We start from the raw sequence: 17472 nt of genomic DNA on the forward strand, positions 1-17472 counted from the left end.
AAAGTGCAAGGTAAGAACAGTGGCTGGTATACTCACATTTGTGGGGGGTGCTAAAAAGAGGTATTTGTGTGTATTCATGCAAGCATCTTTTGCTATCTAAATCTATTTGGTTTCTGAATTCAGATATCTAGGGTTCAGAAAGCAAGGAATGCTGCATTACTGGAATCTTTGACTCCTACATTTCATTTCAGATATCAAATAGCAAGAGTTGGATAGGCTGGGCGCAGTGGCTCACGCCTGTAATCCCAGCACTTTGGGAGGCCCAGGCAGGTGGATCACTTGAGGCCAGGAGTTCAAGACTAGCCTGGCCAACAAGGTGAAACCCTGTCTCAAAAAAAAAGAGTTGGCTAGCAAAATAGTTGATCCAAGAGGTGGTCTGAATCCATTTGGTTTTCTCCATTGGGATAATGTCTGGATAACTAGAGTAGACAGTAGAGACATCTGTATATGTATAATTCTCACACCTATGTATATGTGGACTCTCTGGGAAGACACATAAGAAATTGGTTAGTAATAATTGTTGCTACAGGGAGTAACTGAGCCCTGAGGGGACAAGGTGGAAGGGAAACTTGTGTTCTCCGTTTTCTTTTTTTTTTTTTTTTTGAGATGGAGTCTTATCTCCCAGGCTAGAGTGCAGTGGCGCAATCTCAGTTCACTGCAACCTCCACCTCCTGGGTTCAAGCGATTCTCCTGCCTCGCCATGTGAGTGCATATCTCAAAAGTTCAGTCCCAGGCCAGGTGCGGTGGCTCATGCCCATAATCCCAGAACTTTGGGAGGCCAAGGCGGATGGATCACCTGAGGTCATGAGTGTGGGATCAGCCTGTCCAACATGGTGAAACTCTCGTCGCTACTAATCACACAAAAATTAGCTGGGCATGGTGGCACCTGCCTGTAATCTCAGCTACTTGGGAGGCTGAGGCAGGAGAATCTCTGGAACCCAGGAGGTGGAGGTTGCAATAAGCCGAGATTCTGCCATTGCACTTCAACCTGGGCAACAAGAGTGAAACTCCATCTCTAAAAAAAAAAAACAAAAAAGTTCCTTCCCAGTCAAACATTCAAATGACATTTTTTCCAGCTGCCATGTGACTACAACAACACCTGAGACCCCAGGTGAGAACCACCCATCTGAAACGGGTCAACACATACAACCATGAGGGATCATAACACAGTGTTGTTTTAAGCCACTACACCCTGGTGTGTATTTGTGTATGTGACGATAACTGGAACATTTATATTACCACATGCATTACTTATTCAAAATTCAGAGTATCTTCCTTGTAAACATACAAGAGATGATGCTGAATGTTAAATGCACAATATCTATTTTATTCCTCACAGGGTACTGCCATTATCTCTGTTTTATAGATGAGAAAACAGGGGCTCAGAGAGGTTCTTCTACTTGTCCAAAGGCACACAGCTCATAAGAAGCATCCCTGCAATATGAAACCAAAAGGCTTCTCAGCTCCAGGGCTGCCATTCATGAGTCCCCACTCAAGAACTTGCCCACTGTAAACCTGACTTTCCTTAGTGAGGGGTTTGGAGTACATGAGGGGTAGAAAACTGGTCAGTAACACAAAGGGGTAAAGTGGGCACAGTGGGCTCTGTCTGGAGCAGTTTGAACTTAGCTCAGGGAAAGTTCTGCCCAGAGTTGCCAGATTTTAAATGTTTTTTTTTTTGAGATGGAGTCTTGTGATCTCTGCTCACCGTAACCTCTGCCTCCAGGGTTCAAGCGATTCTCCTGCCTCAGCCTCCCAAGTAGCTATTACAGGTGCCCACCACCAAGTCCAGCTAAGTTTTCGTATTTAGTAGAGACCAGGTTTCACAACATTGGTCAGGCTGATCTCAAACTCCTGACCTCAGATGATCTGCCTGCCTCAGCCTCCCAAAATGCTGGGATTACAGGCATGAACCACTGTTCATGTGCCCAGCCTTTCTTTCTTTTTTTTCTTTTTTTTTTTTTTGAGACGGAGTTTCGCTCTTGTTACCCAGGCTGGAGTGCAATGGCACGATCTCGGCTCACCACAACCTCTGCCTCCGGGGTTCAGGCAATTCTCCTGCCTCAGCCTCCTGAGTAGCTGGGATTACAGGCACGTGCCACCATGCCCAGCTAATTTCTGTATTTTTAGTAGAGACGGGGTTTCACCATGTTGACCAGGATGGTCTCAATCTGTTGACCTTGTGATCCACCCGCCTCGGCCTCCCAAAGTGCTGGGATTATAGGCTTGAGCCACCGCGCCCGGCCTTTTTTTTTTTAGACAGGGTCTCACTCTGTCACCCAGGCTAGAGTGCAGTGGCACGATCTCAGCTTACTGTAACCTCAACCTCCTGGGCTCAAGTGATCCTCCCACCTTACCTTTCTGACTAGCTGGGACCACAGACACGCACCACCACACCTAGCTAAGTTTTCCATTTTTTGTAGAGACAGGGTCTTGCTATGTTCCTCAGGCTGGTGTCAAACTACTGGGCTCAAGCAATCCACCTGCTTCAGCCTCTCAAAGTGTTGGGATTACAAGCATGAGCCACTGTCCCTGGCCAGATCGTTGGAATTTTTTTTTCTTTTCTTTAAAGATAGGGTTTCACCATGTTGCCCAGGCTGGTCTCGAACTCTGAGCTCAGGCAATCCACTCCCTTCGGCCTCCAAAAGTGCTGGAATTACAGACGTGAGCCACCGTGCCCGGCCTTGATCTTTGGAATTTTTAAGAGAAACCAGAAATCAGATTTTTTTTTCCAGAAATCAGATTTTTATGTGCAATCTATTTCTGTTTAAATGTTGGCAACTAATTCTTTTTTTCTTTTCTCTTTTAACTGTGCAGACTGAGAAGCAAAACAAAAACAAAAGCAAGGGCTGCTGATCTGTCTCTGGACTAGCAGATCTCTAAGGAGTCTTCGGCTCGACATCTTGACTTTCACCAGAGTCTCTGGGGAGACAACATAAATGCCACTCCCAAGAGGTGGAGATGGGAAAAAGGAGAGGGCAGTGGGGAAGATGGAGGTGCCCAGCTTCCCCTCACCAAGCCCCTCCAGAGGTATTTGGGGAATCTGGGTTGATGGGAAGCCAGGCCACAGGGTGCTAGAGAGGTGCGGGAGAGCAGCTGGGCCTGCGATAAATCAGCCGCCATAACCTGTCCGCTTTCCCAGACTCATTCTGCTCCCTGGGGTGCGGGGAGCTGGCAGGGCACCAGGGGAGGCTGAATTTCCTTTGCAATGGGACCCCCCCCCCTGCCTGCCGCCCCCGCCCACATCAGCCATTTTCTCCACCTCTCCTTTCTCACTGCTCTTCCAATGGAAACCCTGCCCTCCCTTCTTCCCCCAATCGACCCTTCTTAGCTGAGGGGGAATTGATCCAGATCTTGCCTGTCTTTCTGGACCTCCCCTCCCTCCCCCTCAGTGGCTTCGATTCCCTCCTGAGCCTGCGGCCCATTCCGTCTTCAGCAGACTTGTCTTCCTGTGAGATCCAGCCTGGCAGAGAGCAGCCGCGTGATTGATGAGCTAAGACGCTTGGCTGGCAGGCAGGTGGCAGCCAGCCAGAGACAAGGCTCTCACAAGATAGCAGAGCTGCCCCAGGAGGGGCCGCAGCTACCAGGATGCGATGCTCCCTGGGGATGCTCCCTTAGCTCCCCCCATGCCTGGGTTGGTGGTGGCGGCACTCTGGGCAAAGCAGGTAGCCAAAAGGGTCACTGGTTCAGTACCTGATGCATGGCGGTCCCTCAGTGAATGAGTGCTCTCTTCTTTCCCTACTCCAAAACAGAGCCCAAGGAGATTAACACTGAACTTCTTAAAGCTGGAAATGTCTATCATTCAGTCATGCCACTCAGTCCAGGTGTTTATAATTTGCCCATTCATTCATTCATGTGTGCAGCATGAAGGTTTGCTGTGAGGATCAGCACTCCATTGTCACTGAGAGTATGGTCTTGGGAGGCAGGCTGGTTTGAATCCAGGCTCCATTTCCGCCTAGCTGCATGATGCTGGGCAGGTCACTTCACCTGCCAAAGCCGCAACTTCTCTCAAGGTTGCCACTGCAAGATTCAGCCAGATAATACATGTAAACTGCTTAGAACAGAGCCTAGCATAGAAAAGAGATCAAAAAATTCATTCATTCAATGACTGATAGCTGAAGACCTACATTGGCACAGGTTCTGGGCCATGGTCACCAACAAGGCAGATATGATCTCTGATCTCAAGCACTTCACCTTTGAGAGAGGAAAGACTGAGACTTAAAACTGAATGAAAAAACAAGGACATCCTAGGGCAAGCTAAGAGGGTGTAAAATGGCAAGGGGTGATGGGGAGGGGGCAGTCATCATGAAGGCCCCTTCAAGGAGGGGACTTGGGAGCTGAATTTGGACGAGGAAGGGTCTGTCAGGTGAAAACCTGGGGAAACAGCATTCTAGCTAGAGGAAATAGCACATGTTCCCAGAGGCAGGAATAAACCTTGGAATATGTAAGAATCAGAAAAAGAGAACAGAGACCAGTGTGGAGGAGCAAAAGGAAGGGGAGAAGATAGATGAGCTTGGAGACACAAACAAGCCAGATCAGCTAGAGCTTGCAGGCAGGCATAAAGGTTTTGTTTTAAGCACAGTGGAAAGTGACTATGCTTTTGTTTTTGTTTGCCTTTCAGTCTGCATAGTTAAAAAAAAAAAAAAAGGAATTAATTGCCAACATTTTAGGTGCTGGAGCAGTCTGATGGAGGAAATAGGAGAGAGAGCAGCTTCCATGGTGGCTTGGGCTCCGGTGGTGGCCATAGCAGATTCTGGAGGGTTTGAGAGGCACAGGGACAGGTCTTTCCCTGGGTACCTGGGAGGAGGGCAATCACAATCAAGGTGACCGTTCTATTATCTCATTGGAGCCTCCTGATGAATGCCGGTGTAGGCCATGTACTGAGGTAGGGAAGCCTGGAGAGACAGTGTGGATAATGGTGATTTTGCTTTATGCAGTTGAGTTGAGAATAGAGGGTACAATGCTTATGGGAGGTGATCTCTGTCCTCAAGAATCTGAGGTCCAGCTGGGGAGTCAGAGAAATGAGCAGGCAATGATAATCCAGTGTGACAGCCGCTGTGACAGGGAGGGAAAGGGGGCTCGGTGTCCAGGGGAAGACCTACGCAAATATGGGAGTGCTGGCTTCCTGCTCTTGCCTCTTCTCCAGCCTCCTCTGCTCCAGCCACACTGGTCTTTCCATTCTTCTAAGAAGCCATATCCTTCCTGTCTCCCAGCTGTGCACATGCTGCTGCCTCCTCCCAGAGTTCTCCTACCCCACCTATCTCAGCCCTTGTTTCTGTCCCTCCCATGTTCATCCTAACTTAAATTCCCTTTTTCTTTTCTTGTATTTTTTTTTTTTTGAGATAGGGTCTTGCTCTGTTGCCCAGGCTCAAGTGCAGTGGTGCGATCTTGGCTCACTGCAACCTCCGCCTCCCAGGTTCAAGAGATTCTTCTGCTTCAGCCTCCAGAGTAGCTGGGATCTGCCACCATGCCCCGCTAGTTTTTGTACCTTTGTAGAGAAGGGGTTTCACGATGTTGGCCAGACTGGGCTTGAACTCCTGACCTCAAATGATTCCCCCTGCCCTCACCTTGGCCTTTCAAAGTGCTGGGATTACAGGCTTGAAACAAAGCGCCTGACCTCCTTTTCTTTTCTTTTGTTTTTTTTTTTTTGAAACAGAGTTTTGCTCTTGTTGCCCAGGCTGGAATACGATGGCACGATCTCGGCTCATACAATCTCTGCCTCCACGGTTCAAGCGATTCTCCTGCCTCAGCCTCCCAAGTAGCTGGGATTACAGGAATGTACCACCATGCCCGGCTAATTTTGTATTTTCAGTAGAGATGGGGTTTCTCCATGTTGGCCAGGCTGGTCTTGAACTCCTGACCTCAGGTGATCTACCTGCTTTGGCCTCCTGAAGTACTGAGATTACAGGCGTGAGCCACTGTGCCCAGCCAACCTCCTTTTCTTAAATGAAATTGTTTAATTGACTGTCTTTTCCTATAAAAATCTGTAAACTGCTGTCTTTTCCCATAAAAATCTGATATGTGCCTGTACTCCCAGCTACTCAGTTGTCTGAGTCAGGAGGCTCACATGATCCCAGGAATTCAAGTCTAGTTTGGGCAACATAGCAAGACCCACTCTCTTATTTATTTATTTACTTTTGAAATGGAGTTTTGCTCTTGTTGCCCAGGCTGGAGTGCAGTGGTGAGATCTCGGCTCACTGCAATCTCCACCTCCCAGGTTCAAGCGATTCTCCTGCCTCAGCCTTTCAAGTAGCTGGGACTACAGGCGCCCGTCACCATGCCTGGCTAATTTTTGTATTTGTAGTAGAGATGGAGTTTCACCATATTGGCCAGGCTGGTCTCAAAATCCTGACCCCATGATCTGCACATCTTGGCCACCCAAAGTGGTGGGATTACAGGCATAAGCCACTGTGTCTGGTCTGGTTTTTGTTTCTCTTATTTTATTTTTATGTTTTCTTGAGACCAAGTCTTGCTCTATTGACCAGGCTGGAGTGCAATGGTGCAATCTGGGATCACTGCAACCCACACCTCCTAGGTTCAAGCAATTCTCCTGCCTCAGCTTCCCAAGTAGCTGGAATTACAGGTGGGTGCAACCCTGCCTGGCTAATTGTTGTATTTTTAGTAGAGACAGGGTTTCACCATGTTGACCAGGCTGGTCTCCAACTCATGACCTCAGGTGATCTGTCTGCCTCAGCCTTCCAAAGTGCTAGGATTACAGGTGTGAGTCCCCTGTGCCAAGACCCTCTCTCTTAAAAAAAATGGGAGGGGGTTCGGGTGCAATGGCTCATGCCTGTAATCCTAGCACTTTGTGGGGTGGGCAGATCATGAGGTCAGGAGTTTGAGATCAGTCTGACCAACATGGTAAAACCCCATCTCTACTTAAAATACAAAAGTAGTCAGGCGTGGTGGCGCTCGCCTGTAATCCCAGCTACTCGAGAGACTGAGGCAGGAGAATTGCTTGAACCCAGGAGGCAGAGGTTGCAGTGAGCCGAGATCTCACTGTTGAACTCCAGTCTGGGCAAGGCTCTGTCTCAGAAAAAAAAAAAAAAAAAAGAAAGAAAGAAAAAGAAAAAGAAAAAAACCAAAAATCTTTGAGCTTCTAGAAAACAGGGACAGAGTGTATCTCGTTCACTCTTAGATACCAATCCCACAGCTTGGCATAAGGTAAGTGTTCTCTTGGTGTGAATTGAATGAACGAATGCATGAATGAATGAAGGTGAGGCTTGAAAAGTAAACTGAGAGGTAAGACAATGCCAGGCATAGGTAATGGCCTGTACAAAGGCCAAAAGTCAAAAGAAAATGGTATAGTCAGAGAACTGAAAGGACTGAAAGATGTGAAAACGTCTTTATCTTTTCTGGGCTCTTAGCCAGGCACACAGGAGATCTTTAGGAAGTGTAGAAGACTTCCCTCTATTTCTACCTCTGTTTTGTGAATAGAAAAATAGAAGCAGGGCCGGGCACAGTGGCTCACCCCTGTAATCCCAGCACTTTGGGAGGCTGAGGTGAGTGGATCGCTTAAGCACAGGAGTTTAAGATCAGCCTGGGCAATATAATGAAACCACGTCGCTACAAAAACTATAAAAATCAGCCAAGTAGGCTGGGCCATGTTGGCTCACACCTGTAATCCCAGCACTTTGGGAGGCCAAGGCAGGTGGATCATGAGGTCAGGAGTTCCAGACCAGCCTGGCCAACATGGTGAAACCCCGTCTCTCCTAAAAATACAAAAATTAGCCAGGCGTGGTGGTACACGCCTGTGGTCCCATAGTCCCAGCTACTCGGGAGGCTGAGGCAGGAGAATCGCTTGAACCTGGGAGGCAGAGGTTGCAATGAGCTGAGGTTGCACCACTGCATTCCAACCTGGGTGACAGAGCAAAGCTACATGTCAAAAAAAAAAAAAAATCAGCCAAGTGTGGTGGTGTGTGTTCAAACCACTGCACACCAGTCTGGGTGACAAAGTGAGACCCTGTCTCAAAAAGAAAAAGAAAAATAGTAGCAGGATGAGATGGTGCCTGAGAGTTCCTAGGACAAGAACTGTGCCTCATTCACCCTTGATTCTCAGTGCCTAATGTATGCTGGCACATAGTTCTGAAATTGAATGATGCTGAAAAGACATTCAGCTCTCAGGTGCAAAAGCAATGCTGTTCGATAATTCCAGAATGTCAGCTCCAGCAAGTACTTCATAGCCCAACTTCCCTCATGTTACAAATGATGAAACCGAGCTCCAGAGTGGGGAGCGGATTTGCTCACTGACCGCAAGTCAGTGGCAGAGTTGGGACGGGAGCTCAGATATCCCGACTGTTGGTTCAGATCCTCTGCCACTCTGTCTGACTGTCTGTCAATCCATCTCCTTTCCCTTCCTGTCCTCTGATTTTCAAGATGTCAGAAACCAGCAGATTGGGCTGGGCATAGTGGCTCATGCCTGTAATCGCAGCACTTTGGGAGGCCAAGGCAGGTGGGTCACCTGAGGTCAGGTGTTCGAGACCAGCTTGGCCAAGAGGGTCTCTACTAAAAATACAAAAATTAGTCAGGCTGGTGGTAGGCAACTCAAGCGTAATCCCAGGTACTTCGGAGGCTGAGGCAGGAGAATCTCTTGAACCCAGGAGGTGGAGGTTGCAGTGAGCCGAGATCACGCTGAAGTATTTGGATCGAGTATAAAATTAGCACCAAGACAAAAGTATGCCAAATTGCGGGGTCTTTATTGCTGGCGACCACGGAGGACTCACGTCTTTCCAACCCATGGCCCCGAAAGGAGGGTGACAAGACCCTTTTATGCCCGTAAGCCACCTCCGGGGTGAGGGTGTGGGGCGGGGGTGGGGGTGAAGGGATTCAGACATTCTGAGGGCCAGGGGATTCTGTAAATCACCACCCAGGCAGAGAGGAGGGTGCGGGTCTCCAGACATTCCAAGGACTAGGAGACTTGTTGTTACTTCAATTGTTACCTAAGAGGTTTACAGAAGTCAAGATAAGGGTTAGTTTACACATCCTCTGGGCAGTGGTGGAATCCACAGATCTTAGTTACTTATTACAAGTCGAAGGGGCCAGGATGGAATTAGCTTGGGCTGCTTATTCTGGTCATTACTGGTAAGCAAAGGCCAGCAATTTGGGCAGTTACTGATAAAAAAGGTAAGCAGCTTTACATAGTGGGCATTTTACAGAGCAAGCTAGCAGTTTTATTTACAGAAGCCAAGGCCAGCAGTTATTGTGAGGAGAATGGGGCAGCCGTTACAACTTATTTCTGAAAAACAGCTTTGTCTTGTATAAAATGGTGTTGTTCAGCCTCTAACTCTAGGCCAGCTATAGCACAACGCCATTGCACTCCAGCCTGGGTGACAGAGTGAGACTCGGTCTCAAAAAAAAAAGAAAAATAAAAAAAGAAACCAGCAGATTGGAGCCCAACAGGAAATCCCCGAATGCCTTTTAGTAGGGTGAAGGCATTAGGTTACAGGGCAGGCAGATGGGGAGACCCATTAGTGAACTAACACTGAGTTCCTGTATGTTCCATTAGTGACTCCAATTGACCCATTAGCACCCACTGAAAGCCGGAAGAGCAGGGACCAGGGACTACAGAGGGGATGAGTCACTGAGTAAATCAGCTTTGATGAGATTTAGGGAGCAGAGTTGGAGAGACAGAAAGGGGTCTTTACTCTTTCCTTGGAAAGTGGGCTCAAAAGCAGAAAGATTGTGCCTGGCAGATAAGGACCAGGTACGACTCAGAATCATTGAATTTGAGACCTCCAGAGAGCCCAGTGAACTGACCCACTGTCCAGATGAAAAAACTAAGCATCTGAGAGAGGGAATTTATCTCTGAGTCACTCATGGAGAATCCAGGTTTCCTGCCTGTCACACTACATTATGGGACTCAAGTGAGCCTTAGGAACGACAGCCAAAACTACAGCCACTGTGCTAACTGCTTTACAAACATTATTTCATTTTTTTCTCATAGCAACCCCAGGAGATAGGTATGATCAGCCCGATTTACAAAGCATAACTGTCATCTGCTGTGCAGCAGAGTCACCTCTTGACAAATACTGTCTGCGGAGCCCTCCAAGGGCATGCTTTTTATAGCAAACACTTCACTTCAAGGTAATATTATCATCCTATTTCACAGATGGAAAACCCAAGGCACAGTAAGGCCAAGTGACCTGCCTCATGTCACATACATAAATATTGTGAGAAACTCCTGATTGTTTGGGTGCAAGGCTAAAGCTTCCAGCCTATCCAATATATGAATGTGGTGAACACCACCCCCACATTCCACGCTATGACAGCTGTGTCATGTGCCACCTCCATGCTTGGCATCCAGAATGATTCATCCACTTATTCATCCGTTCATTCACTAATGCAACACACATAATCTTGAGCGCCCTCTGTGTGCCAGACCCCTGCTTACAAGACCAATGTAACTTACCTTCTACTTGGGGACAGGACAGACAAGCAATTCCAGTAAGGTGGAGGTGAACATTGGATTAACATCCAATGTTAATCTAGATGTTATGATCTAGACCTAGGGGGCAGAGAAGGCCAAGTTGACCCTTACAGGACTAGTAAGTGTAGTCCAGGCAAAGAGTGGAGCCAGGACCAGCTATGCAGAGGTCCCAGAGGCCTAGAGGAGCACCCAAGCAGCACCGCAGGGAAGGGAGGGATGAGAGGTGGAACTGCAGATTCCAGAAGTGGCTGGAGTTTGGGGTGTAGCCATGAGACAAATGGGAACCACTGCAGGGCATGAGGCACGGCAGCATAGATTTGCATATAGAAAGCTTGGGGTCTAGAGGAAGGGTGCAGTGGGGAGGGAGTTTCATGGAGCTTCCAGAGATAAGGAGGGCCTCTGATGTTTGATTAGATCTGGGAGTGAGAGGTATGAGGAGGTACGGTTTCTATTCTGTTTTTTTCTTTTCTTTTCTTTTTGACAGAGTTTTGCTCTGTCAGCCAGGCTGGAGTGCAATGGGGTGATCTTGGCTCACTGCAATCTCCGCCTCCCAGATTCAAGCAATTCTCCTGCCTCAGCCTCCCAAGTAGCTGGGATTATAGACACCCACCACCACGTCTGGCTAATTTTTGTATTTTTAGTAGAGACAGGGTTTCACCATGTTGGTCAGGCTGCTCTCGAACCCCTGACCTCAGGTGATCCACCCACCTTGGCGTCCCAAAGTGTTGGGATTACAGGTGTGAGCCACCATGCCCTGCCCCTCCCCTCCCCTCCCCTCCTCGTTTTTTCCTCTCTCTCTTTTTTTTATATCACAAACGCTTTATTTAAAGGTCCATCTCAATTTACATGTGGCAGCACAAAATAAAGGACGAGATTGTGACACACCATTTCCATCTCAAGTGGTCGAATCTTACATCCAAAACCCAGCGAGACTCAGCGCAACCTCCGGGCCTCCAACAGGGTCAGCATGTCGCCCTTGCACACGGGGCCTTTTACATTGTGGATGATGGAGCAGCTCCTGTAGTCCATAAATTCCACGTGTACCTGCGTGCATTGTCCCTGAGAACCGGTCCTGCCCAGGACCTTGGTGACCCTGGCCAACTTGACAGGCTGCACACGGCTGGTATCCATGATGGTGGCTCAGCAGTGGTCTGGTGGAGAGGAGAGCTCTTTTTTTTTTTGGCAGAGTCTCACTCTTTTGCCAGGTTGGAGTGCAGTGGTGTGATGATCTTGGCTCACTGCAACCTCCACCTCCCGGGTTCAAGCGATTCTTCTGCCTCAGCCTCCCAAGTAGCTGGGACTTCAGGCATGTGCCACCACACCCAACTAATTTTTGTTTTTTTAATAGAGATGGGGTTTCACCATGTTGTCCAGGATGGTCTCGATCTCTTGACCTCGTGATCCGTCAGCCTTGGCCTCCCAAAGTGCCGGGATTACAGGTGTGAGCCACTGCACCTGGCTGGCTGACTTCCTTCTTTCCTTCCTTCCTTCCTTCCTTCCTTCCTTCCTTCCTTCCTTCCTTCCTTCCTTCCTTCCTTCCTTCCTTTCTTCCTTCCTTCCTTCCTTCCTCTCTCTTTACTTTCTTATTTCTTTTTTTTGAGACAGGGGTCAGGGGAGTCTCATTTTGTCACTCAGGCTGGAGTGTAATAGCACAATCAGCTCAACACAGCCTCAAATTCCTGGGCTCCAGCAATCCTCCTGACTCAGCCTTCCAAGTAGGTGGGGCCATGGTTGCGTGCCATCATGCCTGGCTAATTCTTTTGTAGAGATGGGGGTCTTGCTATCTTGTCCAGGCTGGCCGTGAACTCCTGATTTAAAGAGATCTTCCAACTTTGGGCTCCCAAAGTGCTGGGATTACAGGAGTAAGCCATGGTGCCTGGCTGTGGGAGGCCTGGTTTCTGACTGGCATGACAGGCACATGGTGAGCGAAGGCTGAGGATGAGACCCCAGCAAGAGAAGTCTGGGGAACAGAGGTAAGTTCTGTTTTAGACTCAGTGAGCATGAGAGGCCTGAGGGTGTCCCAGTACCTAGATTTCAGGCCATTCTCTACAGAACTTGAAAGTTTTGGTAGAAAATTGACTCCTGATCTTACTTCTCTGTACCTCAGCTTCCTCATCTGTAAAATTACCTATCTCAGAGTTGTTGAGGTCATACGAATATAAAATATATATAATCAAGTGTTACTAAACAATTGGTATTCTGAGAAATGAGTTATCAGGCCATTTCTTTGCTCCTAGACCAAAAACCTGTAGAGTATCTTATTGTACTGAATACTGTAGGCAATTGGAACATAATGGTAAGTATTCGTGTATCTAAACATATCTAAATAAAGAAAAAGTATAGTAAAAATACATCATACATGTAATGCCAGCACTTCCGGAGGCGTGTGGATCACCTGAGGTTAGGAGTTCGAAACCAGCTTGGCCAACATGTGAAAAGCCATGTCTACTAAAAATACAAAAAATTAGCTGGGCATGGTGGTTGGACCCCTGTAATCCCAGCAGTTGAGAGACTGAAGCAGGTGAATCACTTGAACCCAGGAGGCAGAGGTTTCAGTGAGCCAAGATCATGCCATTGCACTCCAGCCTGGGCAACAAGAGCGAACCTCTGTCTCAAAAAAAAAAGGACTGAGGCCGGGCCCAGTGGCTCACGCCTGTAATCCCAGCACTTTGGGAGGCCGAGGCGGGTGGATCATAAGGTCAAGAGATCAAGACCATCTTAGTCAACATGGTGAAACCCCGTCTCTACTAAAGATACAAAAAATTAGCTGGGCATGGTGGCGCGTGCCTACAATCCCAGCTACTCGGGAGGCTGAGGCAGGAGAATTTCCTGAACCCAGGAGGCGGAGGTTGCGGTGAGCCGAGATTGCGCCATTGCACTCCAGCCTGGGTACCAAGAGCGAAACTCTGTCTCAAAAAAAAAAAAAAAAAAGGATTGAAAAATGGTACACCTGTATAGGGCGTTTATCACTAATGGAGCGTGCAGGACTGGAAGCTGCTCTGGGTGAGTCAGTGGGTGAGTGGTGAGTGAATGAGGACTAGGACATCACTGTATACTACTGTAGACTTTATAAATACTATACACTTAGGTTACAATAAATTTAAATTTATAAAAAATATTTTTCTTCATAACAAGTTAACTTTAGCTTATCGTATAAAGTTTTTCTTTCTTTTTCTTTTTCGTTTTTTTTTTTTTTTTTTTCTGTTTTTTGAGACAAGGTCTTGCTTTATTGCCCAGGCTGGATCATCAACCACAGCAGCCTCCACCTACTGGGCTCAAGTGATCCTCCCACCTCAGCCTCCCGAATAGCTGAAACTACTCAGCACACCACCATGCCTGGCTAAATTTTGTATTTTTTGTAGGGATGAGGTTTTGCCATATTCTCCAGGCTGGTCTTAAACTCATGAGCTCAGGCCTCCCAAAGTGCTGGGACTACAGGGGTGAGCCACTGCGCCTGGCCCTATTGTAGCTTTTTTGCTTTACAAACTTTTTTCTTTTTTGAGATGAGGAGTCTCACTCTGTTGCCCAGGCTCACTGCAACCTCTGCCTTCAGGTTCAAGTGGTTCTCCTGCCTCAGCCTCCCGAGTAGCTGGATTTACAGGCATGAGCCACCACACCCGGCTAATTTTTGTATTCTTGGTAGAGATGGGGTTTCATCGCGCTGGCCAGGCTGCTCTTGAACACCTGCCCTCAGATGATCCACCCACCTTGGCCTCTGACAGTGCTGATATTACAGGTGTGAGCCACCATGGCCGGCCAACTTTACAAACGTTTTAATTTTTTAAAACTTTCTTTTATAACAACACAGCTTAAAACACAAACACGTAGCACAGTTGTACAGAAGTATTTTCTTTCTGTGTATCCTAATTCTGTAAGCTTTTTTCTATTTTTAAAATTATTTATTTTTTTAATTAATTTTTTTTTTTTTTTGAAATGGAGTTTCACTGTTGTTACCCAGACTGGAGTGCAATGGCACGATCTCGGCTCACCGCAACCTCTGCCTTCTGGGTTCAAGCAATTCTCCTGCCTCAGCCTCCCGAGTAGCTGGGACTACAGGCGAGCACCACCATGCCCACCTAATTTTTGTATTTTTAGTAGAGACGGGGTTTCACCTCGTTGACCAGGATGGTCTCAACCTCTTGACCTCGTGATCTGCCCGCCTCGGCCTCCCAAAGTGCTGGGATTATAGGCGTGAGCCACTGCGCCAGGCTTTACTTTTTTAATTTTTAAACTTTTAATTTTTTTTTTTTTTTTTTTTGCCAATCAGTTTGAGCTTATGAGGTTGCTCAGGTTAGCCTTGAACTGATGACCTCGCCTTTGTGAGCACCATGACCTCCTGCGGGAGCCACTTTGGACCCCTATTTTTTTTTTTTAAACTTTTTATTTAAAAACTAAGACAAAAACATCCAGGCATGGTCAGGATCCTACACAGAGTGAGGATCATCCACATCACTGTTTTCCAGCTCCACATCTTGTCCTCCTAGAAGGTCTACAGGGGCAGAAACACATAGGGAGCTGCATCTCCTATGACAACAGTGCCTTCCTCTGTAATTCCTCCTGAAGGACCTGCTAAAGGTTGATTGACAGTTAACTTTTTGGTATCTATAAATAGAAAGAGTACACTCTAAAATAATGATAAGGTCCGGGCACGGTGGCTCATGCCTGTAATTTCAGCACTTTAGGAGGCTGAGGCGGATGGATCACTTGATGTCAGGAGTTCAAGACCAGCCTGGCCAACATGGTGAAACCCTGTCTCTACTAAAAACATAAAAATTAGCCAGACATGATGGCAGGCACCTGTAATCCCAGCTACTCGGGAGTCTGAGGCAGGAGAATTGCTTGAACCCAAGAGGCGGAGGTTGCAGTGAGCCAAGATCGTGCCATTCCACTCCAACCTGGGTGACAGAGTTAGACTCGGTCTCAGAAAATAAATAAAAATTAAAAATATAAATAAATAAAATATGATATAAAATATAGTATAGTAAATATATAAATCACTAACATAGTCCTTTATTATCATTCTCAAGTATTATGTACTTGATAAGAGTTTTTCAGCTCCATGGTTTTTTGTTGTTGTTGTTGTTTTTTAAGACAGAGTTTCACTGTTGTTACCCAGACTGGAGTACAATGGCACGATCTTGGATAACCGCACCCTCCGCCTTCTGGATTCAAGCAATTCTCCTGCCTCAGCCTCCCGAGTAGCTGGGACTACAGGCGCGCACCACCATGCCCAGCTAATTTTTGTATTTTTAGTAGAGACGGGGTTTCACCTTGTTGACCAGGATGGTCTTGATCTCTTGACCTCGTGATCCACCCGCCTTGGCCTCCCAAAGTGCTGGGATTACAGGCTTTAGCCACTGCACCCGGTCTTGTTTTTTTTTTTTAAATTTATTTATTTATTTTATATTTATTTATTTATTTATTTATTTATTTTTGAGACGGAGTTTCACTCTTGTTACCCAGGCTGGAGTGCAATGGCGCGATCTCAGCTCACCGCAACCTCCGCTTCCTGGGTTCAGGCAATTCTCCTGCCTCAGCCTCCTGAGTAGCTGGGATTACAGCCATGCGCCCCATGCCCAGCTAATTTTTTGTATTTTTTTAGTAGAGATGGGGTTTCAACATGTTGACCAAGATGGTCTTGATCTCTTGACCTTGTGATCCACCCGCCTCAGCCTCCCAAAGTGCTGGGATTACAGGCTTGAGCCACCGCACCCAGCCTTTTTTTTTTTTTTTTTTAAAGACAGGGTTTCACCATGTTGGTCAGGCTGGTCTTGAACTCCCGACCTCAGGTGATCTGTGTGCCTTGGCCTCCAAAGTGCTTGAATTACAGGCGTGATTTTTTTTTTTTTTTTTTTTTGAGACAAAGTTTCACTCTTGTTGCCCAGGCTGGAGTGCAATGATGTGATCTCGATTTACTGCAATTTCTGCCCCATGAGTTAAAGTGATTTTTCTGCCTCATCTCCTCAAGTAGCTGGGATTACAGGTGTCTGCTACTATGCCTGGCTAATTTTTGTATTTTTAGTAGAGATGGGATTTCTCCATGTTGGTCAGGCTGATTTTGAACTCTTGACCTCAGGTGATCCGCCTGCCTTGGCCTCCCAAACTGCTGGAATTACAGGCATGAGCCACCACGCCCGGCCTATATGTGCTCCTATATGTGCTCTTTTTTTTTTTTTTCTTTTTTTTGAGACAGAGTCTTCCTCTTGTCACCAGGGCTGGAGTGCAATGGCATAATTTCAGCTCACTGCAACCTCTGCCTCCTGGGTTCAAGCGATTCTCCTGTCTCAGCTTCCCAAGTAGCTGAGATTACAAGTGCCTGCTATCATGCCTGCCTAATATTTGTATTTTTTGTAGAGACAGGGTTTTACCGTATTGGCCAGGTTGGTCTTGAACTTCTGACCTCGTGATCTGCCCACCTCAGTCTCCCAAAGTTCTGGGATTACAGGCTTGAGCCACCGCTTCTGGCCTATACATGCTCTTAAATGTCTCGGCATGGGATGGAATCGCCTAGGAGAAGAGCATTAACAAGGAAGAGAAGCAGTTCCATGACCACACCTGGGGGAGCACATTGCATTTTCTTGCCAAGTAGAGGAGGAACCTGTGAAGGAGACTGAGAAGCAGCAGACAGTGAGGCAGGAGGAAAACCAGGACATTTTTGTGAAAGAGCAAAAGCTTTGCAAGAAAGGAAGAAGTAATACAAAACTAGTACTACTGGATGAGTCTTGGTAGGGAGAACTATCTGAGGACAGACTCGGCTGGAAGGGAGGGGGACGAAGGACAGTGGACTCGGGGCCCAGATGAAGTGGAAGACATGCGGGAGGAAGGAGAAAATGAATGGCAGGAGGAAGAAGTGCTGGTCAAAGAGAACCGCTGACCTTGGGATTTCAGAGGAGGTGTGATGCTAGGATGGGAGTCAGGGATATGACTGTGGAAGAAGGGCCGAGGTGGGTGGAGGGGACAATTGATTGTAGGGGCTAAGAAATGAGGCTAAAGGTCAGGGGGTCCTGCAGGTGGAGGCTGAAGTGGTGGTGACAGGAATACAGATGAAG

General features: G+C 47.3%; 1 long non-coding RNA gene and 1 pseudogene across 1 annotated transcript; both read right to left on the minus strand.

Moving 5' to 3' along the window:
- Positions 1 to 1306: 1306 nt before the first annotated feature.
- On the minus strand, positions 1307 to 10682 carry LOC118148627 (uncharacterized). Its single transcript, XR_004735547.3, has 4 exons — positions 10406 to 10682; positions 4125 to 4191; positions 3691 to 4017; positions 1307 to 1434 (listed from the first exon to the last, which is right to left on the minus strand). It is a non-coding gene; the product is annotated as an uncharacterized LOC118148627 (long non-coding RNA).
- A 547-nt stretch (positions 10683 to 11229) lies between these two features.
- Positions 11230 to 12552, minus strand: LOC108588797 (small ribosomal subunit protein eS28 pseudogene; annotated as a pseudogene).
- Between the last annotated feature and the right edge of the window lie 4920 nt (positions 12553 to 17472).

This window comes from Callithrix jacchus, chromosome 2 (assembly GCF_049354715.1).
Source record: "Callithrix jacchus isolate 240 chromosome 2, calJac240_pri, whole genome shotgun sequence".
NCBI lineage: Eukaryota > Metazoa > Chordata > Mammalia > Primates > Cebidae > Callithrix > Callithrix jacchus.